The sequence below is a fragment of the Cupressus sempervirens genome, chromosome 4 (genome assembly GCF_028749045.1).
Source record: "Cupressus sempervirens isolate cs-2001-9-10 chromosome 4, ASM2874904v1, whole genome shotgun sequence".
NCBI lineage: Eukaryota > Viridiplantae > Streptophyta > Pinopsida > Cupressales > Cupressaceae > Cupressus > Cupressus sempervirens.
This window is the reverse complement of record NC_143121.1, coordinates 169,118,359-169,141,735: the sequence shown is the minus strand read 5'-3', so window position 1 is coordinate 169,141,735 and position 23,377 is coordinate 169,118,359. Positions and strand designations below refer to the sequence as shown.

The 23,377-nt window shown below is 34.6% G+C and overlaps 1 pseudogene; it reads right to left on the bottom strand.

Annotated features, from left to right (window-relative positions):
- Nucleotides 1-17,952: 17,952 nt before the first annotated feature.
- The window catches only part of LOC149560519 (beta-glucosidase 12-like), a 54,140-nt pseudogene continuing 48,715 nt past the window's right edge, over nt 17,953-23,377 (bottom strand).

The window sequence follows — 23,377 nt, the reverse complement described above, 5'->3', positions numbered from 1 at the left end:
GGGAATGATGAGAAATAAGATTATCTATAAGAGGTAAAAAAAATATTTCACAACTGATTACAGATGACGATGGATTCATATATCCTACTAGATCAATTTTTGTTGTTGGAACATGGTTGCAGACATACATGCTTAGAAGGAACATAATTCCCACATTTGAAGACTATTAGAAGCATAATTTTTTTTTCATATACTCACATCTTATTATAGAAACAAATGTGATTTTTTTGAAGCATCAAGGAAGACCAAAAGTAAGAGAACTTTTTACTATTACTAATGTTGATCATGAAGCCCTATTGGAGACCCTAAAACAAAGAGAGGACCCTATAGGAACACTCAACTATGTATATTTACTTGTTATTTTCTTTTGTTCAAAATGATTTGGTGAGCCAATGATTATCTTGTTTAATATGATTATTTACTTATATTTTTTATGATATTGGAATGTAGGTACATCATGAAGAATAGTCATGCATAAAGATAAACATTAAATAAGGAGCCAATTTTTGACACTACAATTTTTAGTAGTTGTCTATTAATATAATAATAATGAAACACTTGAGATATTTTATATGTAAACTTGTTGATTTAATGTAAGCAAGGAGGATGATTTTACTTAATGTAATTAATCTGGAGGGACCTAAAAAATGATGACTTTACTTAATACTAACACCAAACTTGCATTGTGCCCAATGCCAAAAACTCGAGGGAGATTAAATTTTTTTTTTAACTTAATACTAACCCTAGAGACACCCTTGTTCTAGCCATGAAGAGCATACAATTTTTGTGGCCACCCTGTACTGAAGAGTCTCCAATGTTCTTTAAACATGTTTGGAGGTTGATCTTCTGAGGATCATAACTCAGAGCTGGTGGGGGCTATTGATGAAACATTAAATACTAAAAGATGGTCATGTCGAGGTCTACAATAACCTATCTCATTTCAAAGAGACCACATTCTGTTTGGATTCAACACAGTGATCTCGCTCGATGCCAAAACTTGTAGTGTGCCTTAGTTCATTGGTGCATCACTACATAACTTTGAAAATGCTAATCTTGGCATTGAATTATTAGTTACATTATCTTTGAATGGGTGGGTAACCCTAGTGACACCCTTGTTCTAGTCACAAAGAGCCTACAACATTTGCGACTACCCCATACTAAAGAGTCTCTAATGTGCTCTAAGTGCAATTGGAGTTCGATCTTCTAAATATCGTAAGTCAAAGCTCATGGGGGATATAGGTAAAACATCAAATGCTACAAGATGGTCATGTCAAGTTTTACAATAACCTATCTCATTTCACAGAGATCACATTCTATTTGGATCCAACATAGTGATCTCGCTTCCAATACATGTCGTGTGCCTCAGTTCATTGGTGCATCACTACATAACTTTGAAATTGCTGATTTTGAATCATTAGTATCATTAGCTCTAGATGGGTGGGTGAACCTTAGTGAAACCCTCATTCAAGCCATGGAGATCCTCCAACATTTTCAGCCACCTTGTACCGAAGAGTCTCCAAGGTGCTCTAAGTGTGTTTGGAGGTCAATCTTCCAAGGGTCATAACTCAGAGCTCATGGGGGATATAGGTGAATTTTTGAATACTTTGAGATGGTCATGTTGAGGTCTACAATAACCTATCTCATTTTAGAGAGATCACATTCCATTTGGATTCAACATATCAATATCCCTCAATGTCAAAACTTGCAGTGTGCCTAAGTTCATTGGTGCATCACTGGATAACTTTGAAACCACTAATCTTGGCATCAAATCACTAGTGCCAATATCTTTGGATGGGTAGGTGAACCATAGTGGCACCCTTTTTTTAGCCATGCAGAGCCTACAACATTCACAACCACCCCATACCAAATAGTCTCCAAGGTGCTCTAAGTTTATTTGAAGGTTGATCTACTAAGGGTCGTAACTCGGAGCTCATGGGGGCTATCGGTGAAAAATTTAATGCTACATGAAATTCATTGTTGAGGTCTACAATAACCTATCTCTCTTTGGATAGATCACATTCTTTTTGGATTTGACACAACAATCTCTTTGCATGCCAAAACTTGCAGTGTGCCTTAGTTCATTGGTGCATCACTATGTAACTTTGAAACTATTGATCTTGGCATTGAATCAACAACACCATTAGCTCCATATGGATGGGTGAAACCTAGTGACACCCTTTTTTTGGCTACAAAGAGCGTCCAACATTCACAACCATGTGGAACCAAAGAGTCTCCAAGGTGCTCTAAGTGTGTTTGGAGGTTGATCTTCCAAGGATCGCAACTTAGAGATTGTGGGGGCTATTAGTGAAACATTGAATGATATAGGTTAGTCATGTCAAGGTCTAAAATAACCTCTCTCATTTTGGAGAGATCACATTCCATTTCAATTCGACAGAACAATCTAGATCAATGCCAAAACATTGAAACCACTGATCTTGGCATTGAATCATCAGCTCCATTAGCTTTAGATTGGTAGGTGAACCCTAGTTACACCCTTTTACTAGCTACAGAGAGCCTCCATCATTCACGGCGGCCCTATACCGAAGAGTCTCCAAGGTGCTCTAAGTGTGTTTGGAGGTAGATCTTCTGAGTGTCCTAACTCAAAGCTTGTGGGGGATATTGGTGGAATGTTGAATGCTACAAGATGGTCATGTCAAGGTCTACAACAAATTATATCACTTCAGAGAGATCACATTTTGTTTGGATTCAATACAACAATCTCGTTTCATGCTAAAACTTGTAGTGTACCTCAATGCATTGGTGTATTATTGTGTAACTCTGAAACTACTAATCTTGGCATTGAATTGTTAGTGACATTACTTATGGGTGGGTAGGTGAACCCTAGTTACACCCTTGTTCTAGCTGCAGAGAGGTTCCATCATTCGCGACCATCCTATATCAAAGAGTCTCCAAGATGCTCTAAGTGCGTTTGGAGTTTGATCTTCCAAGGGTCATAAATCAAAGATCGTGGGGGCTATCAATGAAATCTAAAATGTTAAAGGAAAGTTATTTCATGTTCTACAATAACCTATCTCATTTTAGAGAGATCACATTCTTTATAGATTTGGCACAATGATCTTGCTCGATGCCAAAACTTGCAGTGTACCTTAGTTCATTACTGCATCACTATGTAAATTTGAAACTGTTGATCTTGGGATCAAATTATCAGTGTCCTTAACTCTAGATAGGTGGGTGAAACCTAGTGACATCCTTTTTCTAGACATGAAGAGCCTTCAACATTTGTGGCCACCTCATACCAAAGAGTCTCCAAGGTGCTCTAGGTGCATTTGGATGTCGATCTTCCAAGGGTCATAACTCGGAGCTTGTGGGTCCTATTGGTGAAACATCAAATTCTATAGGATGGTCTTATCAAGGGCTACAATAACCTATCTCATTTTAGAGAGATCACATTCTTTTTGGATTTGGCACAACAATCTCAATCGATAGAAAAACTTGTAGTCTGCCTCAGTTCATTGGTGCATCACTACATAACTTTGTAACCACCGATCTTGCCATTGAATTGTTAGTTCCATTAGCTCTAGATAGGTGGGTGAACTATAGTGACACCATTGTTCTAACCACCATGGAGAGCCTACAATGTTCATGGCCAACCCATACTGAAGAGTCTCTAAGGTGCTCTAAGTGTATTTGGAGGTGGATCTTCTGAGGGTCGTAACTCAGAGCTCGTGGGAGCTATCAATGAAACGTTGAATGCAACAAGATGGTCATGTTGAGGTCTACAAAAAATATCTCATTTTAGAGAGATCACATCCCATTTGGATTCGACACAATTATCTTGCTCGATTCCAAAACTTGAAGTGTCCCTTAATTCATTAGCACATCACTGGGTAACTTTGAAATTGTTGATCTTGGCATTGAATTGTCAATTCCATTAGCTCTAGATAGGTAAGTGAACCCTAGTGATGTAGTGGCCATGGAGAACCTCCAACATTTGTGGCCACCCCATACCAAAGAGTCTCCAAGGTGGTCTAAGTGTGTTTGGAGATTAATCTTCTGAGGGTCATAACTCAGTGCTCATGGGGCTATTGGTGAAACATCAAATGCTATAGGATGATCATGTCAAGTTCTAAAATAATCTATCTCATTTTGGAGAGATCACATTTTCTTTGGATTCGATGCAATGATCTTGCTCAATAACAAAACTTGCAGTGTGCTTTAGTTCATTGGTGAATCACTGTGTAACTTTGAAACTATTAATCTTGGCATCAAATCATCAGTGCCATTAGCTCTAGATGGGAAGGTGAGCCCTAGTGACACCCTTTTTTCTAGTTACAGAGAGCTTCCAATGCTCGCAACCACCCCGTACCGAAGAGTCTCCAATGTGCTCTAAGTACATTTGGAGGTTGATCTTTTGAGGGTCATAACTCAGAGATCGTGGGGGCTATCAGTGAAATGTCAAATGCTATAGGAAGGTCATATCAAGATCTATAATAACCTATATCATTTAGAGAGATAATATTCTATCTGGATTTGGCACAATGATTGCACTTGATGCCAAAACTTGAAGTGTGCCTCAGTTCATTTTTGCATCACCGTGTAACTTTGAAACCACCAATCTTGGCATTGAATTGTTAGCACCATTAGCTTTGGATGGGCGGGTGAACCATAGTGGCACCCATGTTCTAGCTATAGAGAGCCTACAACATTCATGGCCACCCCATACTGAAGAGTCTCCAAGGTTCTCTAAGTGCATTTGGAGGTTGATCTTCCAAGGGTCGTAACTCAGAGCTTGTGGTGGATATTGGTGAAACGTTGAATGCTACAGGAAAGTCGTGTCAAGGTATACAATAACCTGGTGACACCCCAATTTTGACCATAGAGCCCCAATATTGTTTGCAACTAGTACATACCAAAACATCTCGTTAGACCAAATAGAGGCCCCTAAGAGAAAACTCGCCATGGATTTTGCTAATTGTAGACATCTTAAGGGATTGCAAAGATCCTTTCAAATTATACATGTATGATATAATTTCAAATTAAAAATTGCATCAAAATTTTATAGTAGATGTTGTTAAAATATTCTTCACAAATTATTGCATTTCAATCAAATATAACAAACATGATGAAAATGAATGATATTCCATGAACATGAACAATACACATTATCCATGATAAATTGAACAATACTATACTAAATTAATATGTATATCCTTATGCACATAAATGAAAAAATATATAGTAAAATACATGTGTCCATAGTAAAATTACAAAAATATATATCAAAGTTCATGTATCCATACACAAATTACACAAATATATATCTAAATACATAGATCCATATACAAAATGTGGTTGATCATGTCATCAAAATGTGTATAATATCAATATTTCTATATACAATGTGGCATATGTGATTTCATGACTCATCGTATGACAACTATACTATCCTATCCTACTGGTGGATGATCAGAATGCAACCTCTTCACTAAATTAGGTGGATTGGATGCCTCCTACATAAACAAAAAAGGAAAATTCATAGTTAGACTACTAAATTCATATGATTCTATGTATCTAACATTGAATTACTCAAATGCATAATGATCTTTTTTTGATGAATATTTATAGTATTAAAATTTCATCATAAATACCTCTCTCGTCGACCTCTTGCGATGGTCATGAGTCCTCTCATATGTCTAGATTTTTGGAACCTAGTTGGTTGTGGCTTGTATTTGTTTAAGTATGTTTGTCAGATGGATCTACAACTTAAAATATAACATTATAATTCACAGAATACTAAATTTATAACATGTAATCAAGATTTCAAACTAAAATGTACCTCTGTCAACTCCTCTCAATATAATAGCTCCATGAACAAAGATACAAAACTTTGACGTCCAGCCTCTTGTGCACTAGGTGTTTCCTATGAGATAGAAAAAACCTAGTTGTTAATAAATGATACTTATAGACACAATGGGGCTCTCATTGCAAATGGAAATTCTAGAGGAAATCAACCTAGATTCATCACCTATGGGCACACCCTATACAATAAATAATGTAATTACATTTCATTAGCACTTGAAGATTTTACAAGAATGCATCAATATTTAATCACTTTAAAATCACCTAATTACCTTTCCCTTGTCAGTGAGCTATTCCTTACCCCCCACACTCTACCCCCAATGATGGGTGATACCTACAAGAGAAAAGAAAGACTGGAAACCATATATGTTCAAATATGAAATAGAAAAACAATAAGAACACGACATAATGTAGTATAGGTGTCTCAAGGAAAAGTGAAATATCTGAGAGTGTGACATCGTCAACCTATCTAAGCTCCTCCTAAGTCATCAAATAAACATGAATGAAGATAACCTACATGTATAAGTCAGTATGATTTAAAATTACTCTATTATAAAGATTAACTTTAAATTACATATGTCATAACAAAAAAATGTATACATGTATTGACATAGAAGGATCCCATGCCTCTGCATGCCCCTCCTCTCTCACATTAGGGTGCATAGTGTCTGTAGGGGCCTCTGGTGTATCATCCTCCTCAAATACAAACTGATACTTAGAAAGATCACATATGGGACTCAAATAAATATTCTTGCATGTTATGCAATTATGGGGCATGAAAAATGTGATGAGCTCATTGTTGATGAACTCATGTTAGCATCATCAACACATAGAGGAAACACTAACCTAGCTTGGGATATCAATAGGCTACTAAGTCTATGGATGGATCTAATAGTTTGAGAGCTATCTTCTGCAATGATATCTGGATGTTGCATTGGAGGAGGGGGGAGAAATTAGTAGGTGTAACAAAAGTTTCAACTTTCTTCTATTGGGAAAAAGGTCTATCGTGAGGAGCTTCTCCTCCTACACCCATGTTGGGTCTTATGCTGAAGTACTTCACCTTGAGGCCCAACACACATTCGACATATAGTTTTCTAATGAAATATATTTTGCACCTCTAAATTTTTGTGTTGAGGTTTGTCAAAAAATATCCACCAATGATCCCAAAATTTCACACACATAGCCTCATTTGTGCACCATTTAATTGATAACTTTGGCTTTTTGTGGTCTAGTATTTTATAGGTTTTTGGGGCCACAAAAGGTTAACCTTATCATATTTAGTCATGTTTAGGGAAAAAACCTCATCATAGTCCAATCCATCATCAAACATGGCATGAATTTTATCATGCCAATGAAGAGCAACATTTTGTTCATCGGTAAGTGTTTTAAGATTATCCACTATGGTGATTAACATGGATAACATGGGAGCCAATGGAATTATAGTGTTATATGTGGTTTAAAAGCCTCCCAGTATGGTGATATTTTCTTGTATAAAATATTCAATTCAAGGAGGGTTTTGAGGGGGAAGGGGATCATTTGGTGGACCATTTTGAGGGGTTACTAGATCATTTGGTGGAGGGTTTTAAGGAACATTGTTTCATGGCTGAGTTTCATCATTTGTGTTAGCCATACCTATTAAATTGCAAAACAACATTTCTACTAAAAAAACCTAATTTTCAACAATTTATATTAAATAAAACCTAATTTTCAAAATAAATTGATTAAAAATATATAATTTTAAATAAAATTCATTCAAAATCATTAAAAGAATAGTTATCTATATCGTATACCCATTCTTGGATCTAACACCCAAAATAGAGCCAAACAAAACTGTAAGAATTTGCCTAAGGGAAAAATTCACCCAGGAACTAAGAACTCAAACAAAAGCACACAGTAGACCAAAAATGGATATGATCAATTAGTCAGAGTATGTTTGAATACATTGCTCTGTTCAGAATGTGATATTCAACACACTAGGAGTGCCTGTATATAAAGGCCTCTTAGGAAGCACCTATAATGTCTCTAGAAACAACCAGAAGATAAGACAACTAAGCACCTTATCCAACATTCTAGATGAATGGATAAGAATGACAAAATATCATATGTGTGTAGAAGATTCCTGTGTTCTAGACATGTGCTTAAAAGAAGTGCAGACCCCTATGATGTCATCAAGACAACTCACAAGAGTGCACAAACTCCTAGGTGACTAGCAAATAAAATAATGCAAAATAATTAAATAATGCATTAACCTAAGTAAACTTAAGTAAGTGTAATAAGTAAATACTTATTTACACCAACACCCCCCCTTAAGTGCAACTTAGGGGAATGCCCTTAAGCTTACGAACTAGGATGAAGATGCATAATGGGTCCTGGCTACTAGGCCATGTGAGGTACCCATGTACATAATGAAAATGAAAATCTCCCATAAAGCGGGGAAAGAGGGAAAACCTCTTGGGAAAAACCCTCCCCCAAAAAGAGAGATAAATATGGATGGATGGATGGATGGAGTAATCAAGACAGCCCCCCCCCCCATTACGACATACATCCATGTATATACAAGAAAGAATGGAGAAAGACAAAACCTCATATGAGGAAAAAGTCCCTCGCAAAAAAGAGAAGAAGGAGACGAGGTAGTCCCCCCCGTTAAAAGTCGTGTGCTGATCAGTGAGAAATGCTCCAATGTAGAAGTTGATCCATGACCTATGTATGATGTTCCTCCCCTTTGGAAGAAACAAGAGCAAGGGTACCTATGAGATGCATCCCCTGGATGGAGAAGGAATCTCTATGATGACTAGTATCTCTAAAACTTGTTCAAAAGTCCTTGTGTCAATATTGATGATGGCTTCCTCCAAAACTGCTGAAGAGAAGAGTAGATTGAACAAGGAAGGATGTAGAACCTGCTTTAGGAAACTAATAGTCTTCCCAAATGTGAGAGAGACCTCCTGCAGATGTTGTAAAGAAGAATCCATAAACACGCCAACCTGGAAGGATTGATCATGTAGAACATAGAGTTGAGGGTTAGAGTGGGCGCTCGCAACAATTGTAGAAGAATCCTCAGCAAAAAGAAGCGAGAAATCATCATAAAAGTCTCCCATATCTACTATGTGTGACTCCAAGAATAGAACTTAAATGTCTGGCAAGAAATCATCACCTGGAAGACCATGAGTACCCTGTAGTGCTGAAGTGCATGAATCTATCACTGCGAAAAAGGATGAAATATCTGCCTCAAAAAGAAGACGAATGTCATCAAGAATATCTCCCACATCTTCAATGTGAGACTCCATGAACAACTGTGCAATGTCTGAAAGGGAGTCTTCATATGAAGGTAGAGTAGGAAGACATAAAGTATCCTGCTGCACTGATTCTGAAGCATCTGTAGCTGAAATAGGATTAGTAGGAGCAAAAGGAGCTGGAGGTGTGATCTCATCTGAAGTTGAAAAAACCATAGTTGGAGTGACTGGATGTAGACAGTCCAGTAGAGATGGAGGATCACATGGATCTCCATATGCTTCCCAAATAGACCACCAAATATCACAAGGAAAATGTGCCAATCTAAGAGGACCAAAAGATTCCCTACACATACTTTTACGTAGAAATTGATTAAGCTTGATAATATATGTCCAATCAAAATGTGGTGGCATTGTATATAGATAAGGAAGCAATCCTGGATGTTCTCTTAGATGGTCAATTATCAAAGTCCTCCATTTATAATAGTTCCTTGTTGTCAATTATGGTTTAATACCAAATTGACAAATCTGACAAGACTCCATGAGATCAATCAATAAACCCTCCAAAAAAATAAATAATCAAAGAACCCCCCTTGAAAAAGATGCTATTAGCACTTGAAAGCCACTTGCCAATTCAGGGCCTATTTTTTAAAGTAGTACTTCTGTCTATAAAACCTATAATGTGATTACAGATTTGGAAAGTAGACAAAAAAAAATGCACTTTCAAAAAAAATGGAACCTGATTTGGAGTCCAGATGAGCCCGTACCATGCATTTTAAGTGGCAAAATTTGAGATTTTGGAGTTGCAAAAAAATTCAGAAATAAAGATCTCAAACCACCTACACCAATGTGTAGATCATGAAATCCTACCCCAAAACAAAAAAAAATTCTCGCAAAAAGGAGTCCGTATGACGAAGATATCACTTTTTGAAAATCGTTGCTGCTGTTATTTTTTCTGAATCGCCGCCACGCATTCAAAAAACAAATGGCTCTAGATTTTGCCTCAGATGTCCGATTTGGATGAAATAAAATCTAATCTGGGGGTTTTTGGACCTTCTGAATGTGATGCAAATATCAGATTTTCACCAACAAGCTTCAATCTTCACCTACAAAAAATCTCTCATATGGCCCTATGGCCAAAAAATTTCCAGAAAATAATGCAGATCCGAAAAAATAGCAGCGATGCAGATGAAAAAAAGTAGATCTGAGAATTAAATGTATAGATCTAAAATGATCATACCAATTCTACAAATTGGGGCCTCCAGGTCCCAATTTGTAAAATTTTTTTTTGCCTCACAATTGACTTTGGCCTAGGGTAGGTAGCTTTGTAGCCGATTTTCACTGAATTAGCGTTTCAGATGCAATGGTGAGGTCAGATCTGGTGTTGGACACTCCCAATTTTTACAACACTCTGGATTTTGGCTGAGGTGATTAAGCAAGCATGGTCTCAAACAACTATGTAATGAGAAAATCTCCAAGTTGCTCTGATACCATGTAAGAATTTGCCTAAGGGCAAAATTAACCCAGGAACTAAGAACTCAAACACAAGCACACAGTAGACCAAAAATGGATACAATCAATTAATCAGAGTATATCTGAATACATTGCTCTGTTCAGAATGTGATATTCAACACACTAGGAGTGCCTATATATAAAGGCCTCTTAGGAAGCACCTAGAATGTCTCTAGAAATAACCAGAAGATAAGACATATAAGCACCTTATCCAACATTCTAGATGAATGGATAAGAATGAAAAAGTGTCATATGTGTGTAGAAGATTCTTGTGTTGTAGACAACATGTGCTTAAAAGAGGTGCAGACCCCTATGATGTCATCAAGACAACTCAGAAGGGTGCACAAACTCCTAGGTGACTCACAAATAAAATAATGCAAAATAATTAAATAATGCATTAACCTAAGTAAACTTAAGTAAGTGTAATAAGTAAATACTTATTTACACCAACAAAAAAACTTGACTGCAAATGTCTAATTTGCTCTTAGATTATTTTAATATCAATTCCTAGTCGCAAGTTTTGAGTATTTGATCCCATATCAGATACTTGATAATGGATCAGATACCCACTAAGGTTTGGTCCAACCTAAAGCCTTGGTATCAAGATGGGTGGAAAAAAGTTAGAGCATATTTTGAAATTCTTTTAGATGTTTTAAAATTCCACTTTTTTCACATCGCCACTTTTTGGCACATCGTGATCTTGTACATATCCTATGAATACAGAGGGAGTTGATTGAAGCAAGTGAAGTATATTGGATTGTATGTAACTAGTGTTTTTTCCATTGATGAAAAAGAGGGAGATTGTTGGAAGCTACAATTGGAACAATTGTTCTATTGTCATTGATGTCACGCCTTATTGGTGAGAAAGTTACTAACTGGGTAGACTTCCATATCAAGTTGATTGATGAAAAGGACTTAAGAAGAAGAGATAAAAAATAAAGGACCTAGTAGAAAGGTTGAGTTAAGTGGAACTACAATGGGTACTTAATTAGTTGGATCTTAACAAGATAGTATGTTGTTTAATCATAACACTAAGTGGAAAAGATAGTTATGTTGAATCCTACAAGAAATGATCAAATAAAGACTACAAGTATATTACATAGTCCTACTATACATGTTCCTCAATTTTAAATTAGTATAAAAAACATTGGTGTCCTCCAAAAAGAATGAAAGAAAAGAAAAACAACATAGGGAGGAAGAGAATCATAACTGAGCATTAGAGTCTTCATTACAGAGTCTTCTCCCTTTGCTACTATTTTCAACTGCCCCAAACTTTCCTCCCAATTTGATTTTGGGGGAGATTTAGCCATGGATGTCACAACTGTCTTTATGGCTAGTTGCAACCTTCTGCATTCCTCTACAATTTGATGAGCAATGCTCTCCAAGTTCTCAGGCGACCTATTTCCTACATAGTCTGGGAAGGCATACATGGAAAATGGATCCCAACCCTCATGTCGAGAGAGTTGTTCCATCTCATAGATGTGACTATTCATATTTCGAGAAGTATCTACACTTCTGGTGAGAATCACTACTTTACAATTATTATTATGCTCACTGGGAAGCCCAAGTCTTGATAAAATATCACCTTCTACAGTAGTCCTTTATACATCATCCAGAATAATCAAACTTATTTTACCTTCTAATACCTCATGTATCAACCCAGTTGCCAGTACATCACTTAGTTTAGTATCTATTTCTAATCCAATATGGGAGGTTAGGTCACATTGCAATTTCCTAAGAGAATAAGTCTGGGAAATAAAAATCTATGCATAAAACTCATACCTATGTTTTGATATGTTGTAGACATACTGCAGAAGGAATGTTTTTCTTAAGCCGCCCATTTCCATGGCAGTAATAACTCTAATGACATTGTCCTCCAATAGTGCTTGAATCTCATCTATCCTTTAGTCAATAACCACTATTGGTTCATCCATCTCCAAGATAATCCCTATTCTCAACTCTCCTCCTCTTTCACTTTCAAGTGGACTTGTTTTGGGCTCATTTAGATGGGCCACATTGTGGAAAAGCTTGAGCTCATGTGCCTCTTGAAAAGAAGCCCTGATCCTATCTTTGAGCTTTTTAATCCTCTTCACCATCTTACATCGAAAGACTAATTAGCTACAATTGAATGCACATGATTGACTTCTAGTTGTATATAGATGCTCAACATCACACTTTTCAATTATGTCTTCTACATCAAAAATAATATTTCTCACTTCCTATAGCCATTCTTTCACATCTTGATTGTGAACACTTTGCTCATCTGTAACTTGTAGAGAAGCAAAAATCTTGCTGAGCTTCTTCTCCAACCATCTAAAGTCACTTTTGAAGTTAAGGAGGAGAGATGCCTCATCCCATGCTTTCTTTTCTACAATCTCACCATGCTTTCCAAACACACATTTAGCAGGTCTAGAAACCATTTTTAGAGTTATCATAGACTACGAAATAGAGATTAGAATTGAAAAACAATGCAACTCAATTGGAAATAAATGCATGTGTATAATAGAAAGTGGAAAATTGGAAAATTGGGTACATTCTTCATAAAGCCTGGAGTATAATTGATAGATTTAATTCCATGTCTTTTTCTCACACTTTGACAGAGGGGAACCGAGTAGCAGATATTTTATCTAATTTGGGGTGTGATTTACAAGGATCATACAAGTCAGGAAGAGAATTTGATGCTACAATGTTTCCTAACCTTTTCAAGGAAATAGATCAGGATAAAATATTTTTTGCCTCTATTTAGGAAATTTTGGAGAGGAGGAATGGTATTTCATGGTTTATTTTATGAATTAAACATTTAATAATTTTTTCCAGCCATACATACCTCACGTGCTTCAACTTAACCATGATTTGAGTTTCAAGCTTGATAAGTTATTTGTGAAAGGATGGTGGCAGCATTCAATGTAAGTTATTTTGCATTATTATTGAAGACTTTGTGGCCATCATGAAGGAAGTTGTACAATGTGTGTTATCATACAAGGTGATATGTATTCATATCAACTAGTTGCCTGTGATTCCAGCATGTGCGGTACGAGATTAAGTCAATAGGAGATGGATTTTTTGATGTATATCGATGATCGCATGTGTGAAGTTAATAGTTATAAGGGATGTTGTTGTTGATATGTTCATACATTTTGACATAAAATTTGGATGCGAGTTTGGTAGCGATGTCTATTTTTTTAATGAAATGGAGGGAAGCATTAATTTCTTCAGATTCTAATTTAAATGCACTGAGCGGGAAATGCCATTCTCTGGCTGGTTGTCTGTAGGCAACTTCGAGGAAGTTTTCCATTTTGGATGTGCCAAATGTCTTGAAGCTGTTATGGGAATTTTGGGGTCTGAGTTTCTTTTTCCAGCTTTTCCAAGATTGATATTGCCGTCACAAGTGGTATCTCTATTTTAAACCTACATTATGGATTTTCTTCTGGATTTTGAAGGAGTTGTTCATATCGCTGACAAGGTGGTGCGATATAACATTTTTTGGGAAACCAACAATTGAAGAGGAATTAAAGATATTTGATCTTCAAATGAGTCTAGCCCCAATTGGGGGTGTGTTTAACAATATGGCTTTGAGGGATGAAAGGTTTCTCAACTTCCTTTCATCTCTTAAAAGTGTGGTTTTAAATAGGAATCTTAGTTTAATTGATGGCATTTTGTGGAGCAATAAAGATTTCTTATCAGGAGAAGCCGCTAATTTGATTAAAGGGAAAGTTCAATTTATTGTTGATTTACTTAGCCATGGGCATGATGTTCTGGGAAACATGCAAGGACTCAGGAGAACTAGTATACAGTTGGATTTTTATGAGTAGGGTTCAATAAATTTGATGCAAATTGATAATCTGTTTGCTCGAATAGATCTGTTAGATGATGGGGCCCCAATTTTGATGGATTACGAGATGGTTTTGTAGAGGGGTTTTGAGAAGTATGTGTAATATTTAGTGGTCTCAAATTTTTTTGAAGCAGGTTTGTTGTATTCGGCTTTAGGATGGGTTTTTGTTTGTGGATTACATGTAGATTTTGGTGGAGCCTTAAGGGGCTTAATTTTTTGAGACCGATACATGTAAATATGAAAATACATTTGGGGTGTCTTTTATGTATAGTCAATGGCTGGTGTAGGTTGTTTGTCTATATGTCACATACACGTATGTTGTATATTGCTCAAAACCTATAAGGGCTTCAACTACTTTTATCATGAGTTGGTCTTAATGTAAACATTTTTGTATAATTTCATATTACTTTGTATTTGGTGATGATTGGAGGGTTTCTTACTAGTTCTTCCCTTCACGAACCATTGAACCAGGTTTATATATAAATAAATATATTCAAAGTGGCATGCCACTTTTTGCCTTAAAAAAAAAACAATGCAACTCAATCTTTATTGAGTGTGAGTATGGAAATCTTCCTACAACCCTTATAATTTATAACAAAGGGAGTCTTCTAGAGTAATAGAATGGTAAAGTTTGTTCATAATATTTACTTGGGAATAAGTGGACAACAATTATGCCATGATTTGAAAAAGCAAATTTTCTTGTCTTTCAATTTCTAAGATTTACGTTAAGTAGGTAGGGATGGACCGACACTTCAATAATTAACCATAATTCATTAAATCAAACATGTTTTTCTTTTGAAGTAAAATGAAACCCACATAAATTTTAAATGTTTTTGTAGCACATTACAATGCTATGAATAATCTACGATCCAATTATTTGTCCTTTCCTCAAGAAGCTACCAAACTATTCACACACTCCATTTTAGTTTTTCTTCTTTTAAAGGATTTTCAAACAATTATAATATATTTTAATAATCTAAAATTATGAAGTAATAATATATGTATTTAAAAATAAAATGAGTTTTAAAAATTTTTAATTTAAAAAATATATTTGGTAAATAAAATAGAGAAAAAAATTGACACAAAATTAAGTCAAACTTGTGTGTATGTCTACATACAAAACCTTTCATTTTAAAATAGACAACAAAACTTTTAAAAGGTGTATATATTTTTAATATTTTTAATACATTTTCCCAATCAAATGGAAAAAGCAGGACGATTGGATACTAAGGGTCTGTTTGGTTTGTGGAATTGTAGAAATCAAGATTTGTAGAAATCCCAATTTAGCCAAATCAAGGTTTTACAAATCCTCATTCCATTTTTTTGGATTTTACTCCAACTATTTTTTTGACTCGGAAGATGAGTGTGAAGACACATTTTTATGTATAAGCTTGGAGTCCAATCTATTGTTTTTACACTCCCAAAAAAACATAACTAGGTTTTGATTTTCAATTTCTTCTTGCTAGTAGGAAGTCAAAAAAATTGGTTTCAAGAAAAAATTAGAAGTCTAGTATTCTAATTCCATTTGCCAATTTTGAAACAAACACAAAAAATTTCAAATCTAGATTTTGACAAATCAAATTTTTGTCATCTTCCATGAGCCAAATAGACCTTAAATGTCGAGTGCCATATCCCAAAGCCATTGAACATCTGTAGTGGCCTACTTTCTCATGATGTTCTAGTACCTTAAATCACTAGTACATTTGACCCCTTTTTTTTACCAATATTGGTCAAAATTTTGACCCAGGTTAGTCAAAATTTGGACCAACCAATTGGTCAAAGTTTTTTCCATCGCAATTTTGACCATCTTACTGGATGGTCAATATTTTGACCAATGGATTGGTCAAAAATATCCCAGAGTCCTAGTGCAATCTATACTAGGTGTTGGTCAAAATTTTGACCAATGCTTGGTTGAAAACTACTAAGCATTGGTTGAAATTTTTTACTAATGCTTGGTGGGCAACTTTTGGGCGTTGGTCAAATTTTTGACCAATGCATGGTCGAAAACTACTAGCATTGGTCAAAATCTTGACCAATGTTTGGTCAATATTTTTTTTGAGGCATTCTATAAAATAGTTCACATACCTTTCCTATGATTTGACATTTTGCATGCATCTTGCACTCTATCATCCTGGTGATGGATTACAGAGAGTGGTTTGAAATGATGATGCTAAAAAACACACACAATCAAACCCAAAAAGAACTTGCATTACAAATGGATTGTGGAAATCTGATATTTTTAATTTTGCATGCATGTCTACCAAGACAATCACAAATATATATGTTTAAATTTTGATTGTCCTAGTAGACATGCATGCAAAATTAACATAATCAGATTTCCACAATCCATTTGTAATGCAAGTTCGTTTTGGATTTGATTGTGTGTATTTTTCAGCATCATCATTTTAGATCACTCTCCATAATCCATCATCAAGATGAGAGAGTGCAGGATGCATGCAAAATGTCAAATGATAGGCAAGGCATGTGAACTATTTTATAGAATGCCTCAAAGAAGGTAAGAATATTGAAATACTTACAAGGGACTATTTTGTTGCTCTAAATATTATAAGCTTTTTTGTCTTCCAATCATAAGGATATTTATGTTTGTATGCTTCTTCCATGACAAGACATGAGTGTTCATCTAAGCTCTTGACAATTGCCACATTTAAGTCATGGGCCCCTCCTCAGCTTTCACGCTTTTGGGTAGGTACAAGTACCTTCCTAAGTATCAAGGCATGTTGGACATCATTGGTTATAATTTTTTTCATTAACGTTATCACTCTTAGCTATATTCAAGACACTCAGGTACTATGGGGAACATCCTTTATAACCTAGACTACCTACATACCCTATATCCACAGGATCAAGGTTCATGGATTGACACTCTGCTAATGGTATGTAGTTCTAGTGTACTATGTTCATGGATTCACTATCACCCTTTTGGATGCATCTAGCAGAGCCTATATCATTGACTACAAACATTTGAAATTTTTTCGATATAGTTATGGTTGAAAACATGTTTTAAGATTACATATGTGTGTAAATGGTTTTATTTAGATTCATAGCCATAACTAGTTCATTGTCTACTGTCCTATTTGTTTTGTGTACAGTAAATTTGGGCAATAAATCCCTAAACCTTATTTAACAATTATAATCAAATTCCTTGTGTTTATGGCTATCATTTGAGGATGATCTTTGCTATGTTTTCCTATGATTTATAATGAATTTTCAATGTATCAGCATAACTTTTTGTCAAGAGTCCTTTGGAAGATGACAATTACTTTTATAAGAATTGCAACAACATTACGTTTAACAAGTTTAATCAGTTGCATTATATCACATTTTAAGCAAACATATCAATTACAAAAGAATAGTGGACATAACTAATCACAATGTTTTTTAGGAATAAGTGAATGAATAACAATAACATAGCTAGAAGAGAATCAAACATTGCTATACTTAGTGTGAAGAATAGCAACACCTAGCAATGGAAGATTACTATGGTCAGTGGGGAAAAAAGTTATTATGAAAAGAAGAATAAGCTTTTGGTGAGGGGAAAAACTATAATTCATATATCTGCATTATACCATTCTCTATGATATAAACAGGTGGATTGCTTTTTTATTTCACATAATTGAGTAACTCCCTAGTCCCTCTTGGATAAAGATGTAGCCAATCTGCTCCTTCTTGATAAATCATTCCACATTATTTCAAAAATACTGAGTTACTACTTTTATAACTTTAGGTTTTTCAAGCTTACCTGAGGTCCAATCAGAACACCATCACATTCATCTGTAGAAAGGGAGGAGAGTTGTAAATAAATAAATAATATCATCTAATATTTTATTGGAATCCACTTTACTTAACCCAATTTCTGAACACTAGAAATAAGAGTTTTTAAGTATTTAAAACTAATTATTGATAATAAAAAATATACTTCACTCATAGACTAATGTGGCTCGAGCATCCTATGTAAAATTGTTGTTCAATGGGTTTTGAGTAGATTTTTCATCAATGACATACATTCTAGTATAATAATTGATGCCCAAGAAATCAAATGAGGCTTTCACTAGCTTTGCTTGCGCTTGGGTAAAATGGGGCAAACGGGCACCCAATATAACTCTCATTTTTGTTGGTTATTCACCTTTTGTTAGAGGATCCTTATACCTGTTAAACCCATAACACTATTATTCAATCTCTCAAATGTGAAAAAAGCCATAGTTGGAGAATTGTTATGGATTATATATATATATATATATATATTCACAATATAATAGATAATTAGGAGATATATTATCAATTGTTAAGTCTAAAGAGGTTTTATAGTGCATTGATGCATGGTTGGCAAATAGTATTGTAAGTTAAGTAGGTCTAGTTTTATAGGAAATGCACTTGATTTGGAGTATATTACTTATATTAGAATAGGAAGAGACCTAATGCTGTGCTTGTATGAGAATTGTCACCTAGATAAAATGAAATTTGAATATTTTATCTCATTCATATAAAAGATAGATTAGATTGTGAGCTACTGCTATTCATAAAATATTGAATTCTAAAAATAATATCAAGAAATTGTATAGTTAAGTAACTTAATTTGGAGTACTAATATGATATGACTTTAAACTAAGACCCAACTGTAAATAAAACTAAAGATCACCTAAATATGATAGATACTATATACTTTATTTCATTCATATTAAAAATAAAAATATATTCTTATGAACTATTTAATACTGTTAAAACATTGAGTTTTACTAGTAACCAAAAATGTTATTGACATATAAAGTAGTACATTTATAGTTGTAAGGATGGGTACAAACCAGTCAAAGAAAAAGGTAAGAGCCCGTCAACTGGCTTTGCCATCAGCCAATGAATTGCTATGAGGTAAAAACTAGTGGGTTACAAGTGTGATGCCAATCTTTCCCTTCTATGTTTTCTACAATAGTATACATAACCCATTTTCAATATCTATGTGATGAATAAGATATTAAGAAAACCCATTTGATGAAACAAAGGTGAATTTTTGAGTAAAAAAAATTATTGAAGAACTTGGCATACTTGATACTTGTCTCTATATAGTTTAACAGTGGCAACATGTGAAAGAATCAAATGGTGTTTGACAATATATGTCTCAATAGTTGAGTTTCCAGCATTACAGTTTCCAACAGACTTGGAGTAGCAACCAGGCGCAAGGTTTCCAAAGTTGTATCCATACACACTCACACTTATCAGCTCATTTATTGTTACCCAATCCTTCACTCTATCACCAAATGCTTTAAAGCACATGTCTGCATACTTCACAAAATATTCTCTATGCATACAAAGGAAAAAAAATCAACACTGAACTCTCCAATATATTCATATAAATGATTAAAAGAAATAATATTGAGATAGTATATTGACTCAATAGATTACAATAGTTTATTTTTATTAAATAATGAACAATTATATTAACTGAAGATAAATACATTATAATTTCTTCATTATGTAAGAGATTATAAATAGATTCAAAGTCTTCTAGAAATTTGTTTAAATATGATTAAGTTTTAGCAACACATAATTACATTTTGATTTGTTTAGATTATTCATCTAAATTCTAGTTTATACATGATTTTAGTAGAAAGACTGTGTAATTTGACATGAATCATCTAAAAAAATCAAACCTTAAAATACATTATCTAACCAAAATAAAATTAACTTAGATAATTTTTTCACTTAAGAAACCTCCATAGTCATCCTGAAGAGCTTGTGGAAGATCCCAATGGAATATTGTCTCAAATGGACGAATGCCTACAATTTTGACATTAATTCTCTGAGTATACATATACATAAATCTTCCCATAGACATCTCCATTCTCTAATGTTGTTTTACTATCCTACTATTTCCATGACTATTATTTCTCTCTATTTGTTTATAACATTGGGTTGGACCTTTTAGATGATCAAATCTAATTCCCCATACAACAAAAATATAAAAAATATCTATTTACCATGCTTGAGAAGCTTTTCAATAAGGTTGTTGTAATAAGCTATTCCCTTTTTCTTCACCTTCCCTCTTCCATCTACCCAATGAAAATAGTCAATGAGTAAAGATAAAACATAAAACAACATCAAAGTAGAGAGATTAATATTCTAAACCATATATTCAAAAACTAGAGTCGAGAGAATATTCTATGACATACTAGGGAAAATGCGAGTTCGGCAATTGAAAATCTGTATAAATCAACTCGTAAAGGCCAACCAAAATTTTCATGAACTCCAGTGTAATTCAATTACATAGAGTCCTCTTTTTTGCAAGTCCCTTAGTTGCTCACCATTAAATATGTTGTTAAATTCTTTTGAGAAAAAAATGATTTTATGATTTTCTATTTTCTTCATTTTGTCTGATGTATAGTTTAGTAGGGTGTAAGATGCTACCCCAAACCACTGATAAATTTGTGACATTGAGATTTTCAATTATTGAAGATACAACAATATTCAAGAACTTTGGAATTAGAACTCCCAACTGCAGATATCCTTCATTCAAGAAACAAGAGGAAAGTATTTATTCAATTGAGAGCTCAAACCAGGTCTTAAAATCTTTCCACATTTGTCGTAGATTGACCTTGAACAAACTACTATTCATTCCAGTAAATTAAGCATTTAATGGTTGAAAATTTCACTCTAAAGATGAGTTTCTAAAGGAGATGTTATTGAAGGATGAGTGTTAATATTTCTTGCCAAAATTTAGCTATTGCATTGTTTGAACTCAAACCAGCTATTTCACAATATTTGAGGACCCTACAGTTAAAACGTTAGCATTGTACAAAGCATCAACTTCTCCAAGGAGCCTTCAATTGCCTAGGAATTAAACAAATAAATCTTATAGGGGAATTCTTATAGCTACAATGTTAGCATCATATAAAGCAATAACTTTTCCAAGGAGAAGGGTTATGTTGGGGCAATCAAGGACTTTTAAATTAGCATTTAGTGAGCTATAGCAAAGTGTAGAAAAATACAACTTAGTATGTAGTGAAGATGATGGTAGTTTTTTTATAAGAAACAACAGTGGGCTACAATAGTTTGGAGCTGTGTAGTGATCTGAGTAGGGTGCTAGACCACTTGCAATGAAAAGGATGACTTGACTTGGAGTCCTAAAGAGGAGCTTGGATAGTGTGACAGACCAAAACCATGCATGTGCCAAACCTAGTAAGGGATCACTTAGGTTCCTAGACAACAAAAATCATGTTTGGGAGGTATGTGAATTGGGCACAAGATCCAACTTCATTCAGGATGGTTGGTTTCCATGTATGAGCTCTTTTGCCATCTCATAATAGTTCTTGTGTCAAAAGCATTTTAGAATGGGAGGTTTAGCATTGATAGTAAATTCTAGTATCATCCAAGTTGAGCCAATCTAAGGGATTCCTCAAGATGTACATATTTATATATGTATGTATATAATTATGCATGTATCAGTCCTCCCAAGTGATCATTTAAATTTCTTTGTGAGGACACACGTCTCATTTTAGGGCCATTCAAATCAAACGAGGGATCCAAATTGGCCAAGTATGCTTGATTACTATGCATGAGCTTTGTTTCCATCTCAGAATAGCCTCAATATTTGACACAATATAGGAGAGGAGTAGATCTGCAAGTCTAGAATTAGGAGTTGATTCATCCAAAGTACATACACAAGTAAGGAATATTGTGGAAGCCTCCATCTAGCTCTTGTGTTGTGATGTTAGAGAATCTCTCTCATTCAAAAGACCCTAGAAATTGCTACTCCATCAAATTTTAAAGTGCCTTATAGTAAGGTAAATCAGATTTCAAGCCCTGTAAACTACAACTCACTAAGACTAGCAACTCAGTAGTCAATCAATCACGTATTATCCTAGACTTCTAATTAGTAATTGGGGATTTTAAGCTTATTAAAACTTCTCACCAACCAATTGGAAATACTTCACACATTGTCAAGGGATTGGGGATTTAAGAAAGACCATAACTCTATGCCAACTTTGGAAAGGCCATGTGAGATTGATAGTTAGGGAAGGGGACCAAGACCACAACAAGTCAGTTAGACTTGTGTTCTCAAAAAAAGAAAACCTTTAGAAACAAAGAAAAATGGAATGTAACTAAAAATAGCTCTGAAGGGAGAGATGGAATATCAAGAAAGAGAGAATCCAAATGATCGAGGTCAAAAGAGTAGACACAAATGAATAGACACATAAAATAGAAGAAAGAAGGATATTGTGTACAAGGGAAAGAGGGGGGCACTAGATTAGATAGTTTTTAAATCTTGCCCATTGTAGGAAAGAGGAAGATTGGTACCATATGGATATTCCAAAAGGGAGGAATTGTTACCTAGCACCTTTTTTTATTTTGAAAGGATTCCTCCACAAAGAGTCAAACTTTTTATGCAATCCCAAAAAAACCCATATCTCCAATTTAAAAGTATCTTTTTCAAGATATCTTATTGAATATCCTCTTTACATTTTTATGATGCTTTTCAATGATATCTAGCATTGTTTCTCTTTTCTATTCTAGATGATTCAAGTACATGATTCTCTTCTCAATACCAAACTAGAATTTTTCATCTTTTATTGCCTTTTACAGATTTAGGGAATGAGTTCTAAAGGAAATGAATGGTTGCATCTACATCATATACGAGTTGGAAGGGGGACATACCAATAGTAGTTTTGTAAGTGATCCTATCAGCCCAAAGTGCATCATGAAGTTTCTTCATCACTAATTTGTCAAAAAAGAAAATCAAAATTGACCCACAACAGAATGCATGTGAAACAAATAGAAGCATCTGTGCATTACACCATGACCATGGTAGTAAGAAACTCCCTTCAACAACTGGTATATGAAGCTCTGCAACATAATAACTTCTTAATAAGAAGGGGGTTGGAGACTAAAGCAAGATAGAATTAAATACCAACAAAAAGACCAAAGAGCTAGTGATTCATATAGATAATCTAAATAAAACTACCATAATTTTCCTCAA